The sequence below is a fragment of the Myodes glareolus genome, chromosome X (genome assembly GCF_982192425.1).
Source record: "Myodes glareolus chromosome X, mMyoGla1.1, whole genome shotgun sequence".
Classification (NCBI taxonomy): domain Eukaryota; kingdom Metazoa; phylum Chordata; class Mammalia; order Rodentia; family Cricetidae; genus Myodes; species Myodes glareolus.
Window position 1 is genome coordinate 137,139,565 of NC_142053.1, and position 8,441 is coordinate 137,148,005.

The 8,441-nt window shown below is 44.0% G+C and overlaps 1 long non-coding RNA gene across 1 annotated transcript; it reads right to left on the reverse strand.

Moving 5' to 3' along the window:
* Positions 1 to 832: 832 nt before the first annotated feature.
* LOC146889085 (uncharacterized) lies at positions 833 to 6,899 on the reverse strand. Its single transcript, XR_015000215.1, has 2 exons — positions 6,810 to 6,899; positions 833 to 1,822 (listed from the first exon to the last, which is right to left on the reverse strand). It is a non-coding gene; the product is annotated as an uncharacterized LOC146889085 (long non-coding RNA).
* Between the last annotated feature and the right edge of the window lie 1,542 nt (positions 6,900 to 8,441).

Sequence of the window (8,441 nt, forward strand, 5' to 3'; positions counted from 1 at the left end):
GTGTGTGGACATGAAGGGCATTCGAGAACAAGCCTGCAAAAGTTGCTTCTCTCATTTCATCTTGTGGCCCCTGGAATTAAACTCAGGCCATCAGGTGTGGTGGTGTGGTAGTTTGAATGTATTTGGCTCCCATAAGCTCATAGGGAGTGGCACTATTTGGAGGTGTGGCTTTGAGGGGGAAGTGTGATCTTGTTGGAAAAGGCTGGATGACATATGCCTTTAATCCGGACCTTGAGGCTGGAGGGCACATCTTTAATCTGGGCCATATCTTCAGTTGGAAGTGTGCCACAGTAGGGGAGGGCTTTGACGTCTTTTTTTTCAGGCTTCATTCGATGTGACAGTTGATTTTTCCTTTGTTTGTTTTTCAAGACAGGGTTTCTCTGTAGCTTTGGAGTCTGTCCTGGAACTAGCTCTTGTAGACCAGGCTGGCCTCGAACTCACAGAGATCCTCCTGCCTCTGCCTCCCAAGTGCTGGGATTAAAGGCATGTGCCACCACCGCCCGGCGACAGTTGATTTTCTGTTGCCTACAAGAGGTAGTAGTCTCAGCTCCAGCACCACGTCTGCCTGCACACCACCATGCTCCCCGCCATGACGATAATTGATTGACTGAACCTTTGAAACTGTAAGTGAGCATCCTCAACTAAATGTTTTCTTTATAAGAGTTGCCACGATCATGGTTTCTTCACAGCCATAAAACCCAAACTTGCAAGGCAAGCCTGCTTATCCATGGATCTTAACATCTTCCATGTCAGATTTAAAGTATCCTGTTGGATTTCATATATCAAGGCTAACAGACCCTGGGCTCCAAGAGAGATAACCAGAGGAAAGAGCCCAAATCAACAGTCTGTTTTTCTTGGTGAAAACGACAACAATAAAAACAAATAAACAAAATACAAAACAACAACTGTTAGTATCCTGGTGCCCCTTGGGAACCTGACACAGTCACCACCCTGTGATGGCAAGCAGGTCCTAATTTGTATACAGGTGCAAAGGTCCCTTTAAGAGATAAGCTCCACCCACTCCTGATCTTTCTTCCCACCTATGCAAGCAGGTTTTAGCCTCTCTCTCCCTTTCATACCCTCTCTCTCTTCTCCCTCCCTCTTTCCTCCTGCCTTCTTTCTCTCTGTCTCTGTGTCTCTCCCTTCTCTCCTTCCCCACACACTCACAATACCTTCTTCTCAATAAACTCCACACTCAGACTCTCTCTGCATGGCATATTCTGTCACCTGCCATGATCCTCACCCGGCCTGCCAAGGTCCCAACTTGTGATGTTTCTTAAAGACAAGTCAGGTGGTGGCGGCCCACACCTTTAATCCCAGCACTTGGGAGGCAGAGGCAGGCGGATCTCAGTGAGTTTGAGGCCAGCCTAGTCTACAGAGTGAGTTCCAGGACATCCAGGACTGTTACACAGAGAAACCCTATTTCAAAAACTCACAAAAACCAAACAGTAACAATAGAACAAAGTCCATTTTGGAGGTCCTTGCCAGGTCTCAGGCTCAATCAGCTTCATGGTCAGTTGACTGCCAGTAACCCTGTCCAGAATCTGACCCAATCATCTCTGTCTCAATGACCTGTTTCCTCTTAGATGTCTGTGTGTCCTATTGCTGCTGTAACATATAACCACAAACAAATGACTAAGAACATTGATGACTGCCTTTCAGTTTGGTCAGTTAGAAGTCCTAATAGTAAAGGGCTGGCCACAGACATTCTGCAGGCTCTGGGGAACATCTATTTCCTTGTGCCTGTATTCTTTGGTTCATCTCTCTCTCTTCATCTTCAAAGCCAGAAGCATAACATCTTCTATATTTGTAGTAGGGTCATCTGTAAGAGCAACAATTGTTTATAAGCATTGAGGAAACTCTCCAGCCCCAATGGTCAGTTTTAAATGTCAACTTGCTACAACTTGGAATCACCTTGAAAGAGTCTTAACTGAGCAATTGTTCTTATTAGGTTGGCCTGTGAATATGTCTGTGGAGGATTGTCTTCATTGTTAATTGTCATAAGAGGGCCAGCCCACTGTGGGCAGTATCTGTCCTGTCCCTTTCAGAGACAAGCCATGCCTATTGCCCCCCATCTGCTGTTGCAAGCAGATCTTACTTCTGCTTCCAACCTGAGTCCTTTCCTTTTTGTCTCTCTCCTGAAGAGGCAGCTTCTCCCTCTCTCCCTTCTTCCCTCCTCTCTCTCTCTCTCTCTCTCTCTCTCTCTCTCTCTCTCTCTCCTCTTCTTCCTTCTCCCCTTTCCCCTTTCTCTTTCCCCTCCATAACCCACTAAATAAATACCTACTTTCTCTACATGGCGTGTGACTATTTGTCTCCGTCTCTCACTTGCCTGGGACCAGCTGCCTTCATGGCCCACCATGGTCTTGCAGCCCGCTGAACACTGCTGCCACTCAGGGACCTGCAGTGTTTTACCATAACAGACAGCACCATTCCCTGAACAGATTGTCCTGGGCTGTATAAGAAAGCAAGCTAAGCATGGTCTACACTCCAGCAAACAGCATCCTCTGTGATTCCTTCTGTACTTCCTTGGATGCCAGTGAGTTCCTCAGTCGTCAGTAGTGCTGTGTGGAAGAGTACACAGGCCTGGTTCTGACTGCCCTCATGATTGAATTATAACTTGTGAGCTGAAATAATCTTTCCTTCCCTATGTTTCTTTTGTTCAGAGTGCTTGCCACAGCAACAGAATGCAACTAGAACAACTTCCTACCACCATAGCTCAACCACTGGAGATAGGAAGTAGGGCATGGGAAGGTAGGTGCTTGATTATGGTAGAGATTGTTATAATTCTTCTGGCCTTCCATGTCACCTGGGTACTCTGTCCCTTTAAGAGATAAACTCAACTCACGCCCAATATCCCTCCTTTCCACTGAGGCAAGCTGATCTCATGCCTTCTCTTTTCCTTTCTGTATGTCCTTCTGAAGAGGTAGCTTCTGTCTCTCCCTTTCTCTGTTCCTCTCTCTCTTCCCTCCTCCATAACCCCTTACCCTTATATTCTTCCCATTACCTACCAAATAAACTTTATACCCAAGCTCTCTCTGCATGGTGTATCTGTCTGTCTCCTACCCACTGCACTGCCATGGTCTCCCACCCTCCAGGGAACCTGCCAGAGTCACCTCGCCAAAATCTTTCAGAGATCCTAGCCAGTTTTAAATGCCAGTGATCTGCCCTGTGGGACAGTGAAATGGACCAGAAGAACCTTGAAGAAACATGTCTCCTTCTTCAGAAAAGACTGTGAAGCAGCCTGAATGTTGCCTTGAGTAGTAGGTGTGAATATAAGGTAGTGACCCGACCACCAAATCCTCCTCATAGGATGGTGACCAACAAGGAAAGCCACCACTTCTACATGCAGGTCCCTCTTGTAGTATGAGAAGCGGGCTGTGTCCAGTCCCAGACTGGCTTACACCCTGGGTCGGCGGCCTGCTTGTTGTCCCAGACACCCAGCTAGCTTATATCCAAAATAACCACACAGAAAAATGTATTAATTGAAATTACTGACTGGCCCATTATATCTAGCCTCTTGTTGGCTAATTCTTACATCTTGATTCAACCCATTTCTAATAATCTGTGTAGAACCATGAGGTTGTGGCTTACCGCGAAAGATTCAGCATGTCTGACTCTGACGACTCCATGGTGGCTCTCTCTGCCTGCCTTCTTTCTCCCAGCATTCAGTTCTCTTTTCCCCACCTACCTAAGTTTCTGCCCTATCAAAAGGCTAAGGCAGTTTCTTTATTTGACCAATGAAAGAAGCACATAGAAAGAAGAACCTCCTATACCAGATAGATACATAGATAGATATAGAGAGAGTAGCCTGACCTTGAACGTTCAGCAGTCTTCCTGCCTCCTGAGTGTTGTGATTATAAGCTTCAACACCCTGCTTGACTGATGAATTATATTTGAATGAACCAAACCATTAAGTACTTTTGAGAATGTAAGTCCGGAGGGGAAAAATTTCAATTATTCATAAAGATAAGCTTCCAGTCTTCAGGGGAAAAAAGCTGTTTCTTCAGTACATTTAGGTCAGAGCACCTATGGGCAAGGAGCCAGGGAGAACAAGGCAGGAATAATGGTGAGTGTTTTTTAGATCCTTTGCTTAGAGCAGCATCTACCTTTTTGAGGTATAGTGGTTGACACTCGGGAAAGCAAAGATGATGAGTGGATAGATTTCTATTGAGACAGAAAGAGCTAGAGGAGATGGGCTTGAGGAAATGACCACCAAGGTCAAGAATGAGAAACAGGTCAGCAGGCTCATCTCCAGGCTGGAAGCAGATCTAGAAACAGGGACAAGGCAATGGCCAGGAGCTGAACAGAGCAAGTGGATAAAGCATGAAACAATCCCACACCAGTTTGGATTCAAAGGGTTATTTATTTGAGGGGGAAAAACTTACAGAACACTGACCTACACGACAGCCAGGAAAGGAGTCTAGTCGCTGGAGCAAGAGAGAGAGGAGTGCTGCCGCTGCTTTTTAAAGAGAAAGAGACCATGCCCCAGTGGGCTGGTATCTCAAAGACTATTGGTTGAAGGAGCGGAAGGAGCTCCCGCAGCATCTATCTATCTATCTATCTATCTATCTATCTATCTATCTATCTATCTATCTATCTATCTATCTATCTATCGACAGATAGACAGAGTTCACAGACTAGCCACAGCTACATAGAGAGATTTTGTATCAAAACTCAAACTAGAGCTAGAGAGGAGGCTCAGTGGTTAAGAGCACTGGATGCTCTTCCAGAGGTTGGAGAGTCAGTTTCCAGCACCCACATGGCAGTTCAAAACCATGTAAAACTTCAGTTCCTGGGGATCTAATACCTTCTTTTGGACTTCTTGGGCACCAGGAATGCACATGGTGAACAGACATTCATGCAGACATATAAATAAAATAAAAAATTAACCTTAAACAAGCCTATCAAAACAAATATGGTTCATCAAGTTTCTGCACAATTAAGGACACAACCAACTGAATGAAGGAAAAACCCCAGAATGAAGAGAATCTTGGCCGGCTATACATCTGATAGAGGATTAATATCTAGAATATACAAAAAACTTAAAAAACCACAAATAACAAAAAACCCAAAGAGACAAGGAAACAAATGACCCAATTGAAAAATGGGTCACATATCTAAATGGAGATAAGAAATAAAAGTGGCTAAGAAATATCTCAAAACATGTTTATTGTTCCTAGAAATCATGAAATATAAATTAAAACTTTAAGATTTTATATTGCTTAAAATATAAAGGCTGCACACACCTTTAATCCCAGCACTTGGGAAGCAGAGTCAGGCAGATCTCTATGATTTTGAGGCCAGCCTGGTCTATAAAGCAAGTTCCAGGACAGCTAGAGTTACATAATGAGACCCTGTCTTGAAAAAACAAAAAACAAACAAACAAACAAAAACCCAACCAATTGAACAAAAAGACTTTATCCTAGTCAGAATGGCAAAGATCAACAAAACAACTAGCAACAAATGCTAGAGGGAATGTGGAGAAAATAGGAGCCTCATTCTCTCTTGGTAGAAGCACAAATTAACACAACCTCTCTGGAATTCAGTGTGGAGAATCCTTTAAAAAACAAAACTGAAAATAAGTCTACCATATAACCCAGCTATGCCAGGCAGGGGTTCATGCCTTTCATCCCAGGACTCCAGAATTAGAGGCAGTTGGATCTCTGAGTTTGAGGCCAGCCTCGTCTATAGAATGAGTTCCAGAATAGTCAGGGCTACACAGAGAAACCTTGTTTCAAAAAACAAAAATGTGACCCAGCTATTCCACTCCTTGCCATATGCCCAAAGAACCTGACATCCTACTCCACAATACTCACTCAGCCTTGCTCATGTCTGCTCTATCCACAATAATCACGAAATGGAAAGAATCGAAATATACTTCAACTAGGGTATCTAGTAAAAGGTTTTCTGTATCACCATAATAGGTTTCTCTGCCAGTGCAGTAAGCAAGACCAAACTGAATTGAAAAAGTAAAAGAACAGGTTTATTTTAGCAAAGAAACTCCCAGGTCCCAGAGATTGAGAAGTCATGCACCCAAACTAAAGAAGGGAGGTTATATAGGTGAGGAGTGATGACATGTCAGCCACAAGCTCATTTTGTGCCCAAGTATGGTCAAAATTGAATGCTTTAGACAGGGACTTGGACTGCTAGGGAAGCTGCAGTAGCAGCCAAGAACATGGAACTGGGACCTGGGAGTTTTGGCACCCTTTCTTTTTTTAAAATGGAGATTCTCTGAGAGGGTAGGTTTGGAGAAAGAGAGAGAGAGAGAGAGAGAGAGAGAGAGAGAGAGAGAGAGAGAGAGAGAGAGAGAGAGGGAGAGGAGGGAGCTGGAGGTTCCAACACACATATATTAGGGAATATTATTCAGCTATAAAGAAAAGTGAAACAATGAATTGCAGGTAAATGAAAGAAATTAGAAAAGATTCTATCCAGTGGAGTAACCCAGAGCCAGAAAAACAAAGGCTGTATGTTTTCTCTCACCTGTGATTCTTAGCTCCATATTTTTAGATGCGAATATATAACCTGGAGTAACCACACAAACCAGGAAAGACTAAAGGGACCTTGGAGTAAGGGGGATTGAGAGAATAGCAGGACCAGATTATATGAAGTAGGAAATGGAAAAACTGGGAGGGAGACTTAAACTGGGGAGGAGGGAGGAAGGCCAATACAGAAGGAGAAAGAGGGATGGGGAAAAGGACACCAAGTTTGTTTGATAAATCTCAATGAATCTTACTTTATATTGAAAGACCCCCGGAGTTGGGAGACTCTCAAGCAAGTCTCAGGATATCACAACCCCCCCAAGTACTCACGAAAGACCGTCCTTGCTGTAATCACACGAGGTTTATTGACAGGAACCAGCACTCTGGGGCCGAGACTCATATCCCACGCAGGGGTAGAAGAGTTCGACCTGGAGTAGCTGGGAGAGGGGGTATTTAAGGGAAGAAACCACAACCCAAAGTGGGTAGGGAGGGCATCATTGGAAGATTCTGAAAATACCACTGATAATCACAAGGGGGTAACTCCCCGTTTCTCAAGATTGTTCTTCAAGATTATAATTTAACTTTGTGGTCAGTCAGTTCCTGGAACAAAGTCACTGAACCGGCCAACCTAGACCTTCCTGCTAGGGGAGAGCATCTGGATTTATCCTGATCTTTCAATACTTGCCTAAAATTGTGCACACTACATACAAGTATATGAATATAGATCTTAAAGAATGTTATACCATAAGCACTAACAATCTTCCCCACAAGAACTACAGACTAACAAAAACCGTAGGCACAAGAAACCCCCTTACAATGGTTTGTCAGGGCAGGCCAAGTGACTTCCAAAATGATACAGACTTGTGCTTGGTTGCCTCTCAGAGGCTGAAGCTATTGTTGAAGACATTGCACACTTAGGACACTGGACTTGGACGGTTCAAGCTGGATCTGACCCGAAAGCCTCCTTCCTGTGGTCTATCTTGTACAGTACAAGAAAGTACCATGAGAGTTGCCAAGGGGAGGCAATCAATAGTACTACCCAGCAGTGACACTTATGAACTACAATTTACCAGCATGGCAGGATATCTGTAAAGGTGCAAGAAGTGATTCTCATGAGTGATTCTCATATGTGGTAATCACAGCTGTCTAATTGGACTAAAGGCCCACTCAACAGGAGGGAAATCATGCCTAGTAGTAGGAACTTAGCCAACTTTCTGGGTCTAGTGGGGCTATGAGTCTTAGAAGAGCATCTATTACCAACACTTTGCTAGAGCAACATAATTCCTAATTACATTTTAAATCTTTTTTTTTTACATTATAATCTTTTTTTTTTTTTCCGAGACAGGGTTTCCCTGTGTAACAGTTCTAGCTGTCTTGGAACTTGCTCTGTAGACCAGGCTGGCCTCCAACTCACAGAGATTCGCCTGCCTCTGCCTCCTGAATGCTGGGATTAAAGGCATGCACCACCACCTCCCGGCTTCACATTTTAAATTGTGTATGAGGACAAATTATCCTCATACACACAGACCAGTGTGTCCACAACCCCTCATCAATGAAACCTCTCTCTACAGCAAATGGAGATCATCACAGAAAACCACAACTGGACACAATGTAGAGATAAACGGATCATGGGGGCTCAGCCCTAATAAATATATTTTCAAGACGGTTTCCACATCTGTGGCTTTGGGAACACTGAGGAGGTTGTAAGAGCTAGAGTACTAGGTGTGCAGTGAGATACTCTCTCCTAGAAATGGCTGCATAAACAAGATCTGAACAATGGCAGTATCAGTAGACATGCTGACATCAAAGTGGGGAGATGTCATGGGGTCATACTTCTGAGCAAGGAATTATAGGTAACTGATAACTACTGAGATAGAGGAAGAATTAGTCTCTCCCAGGGATGAGTCCCTTAACTGACTGTCTGGTACAAAGTGGTCAGTTCTGAAATCATATACACACACA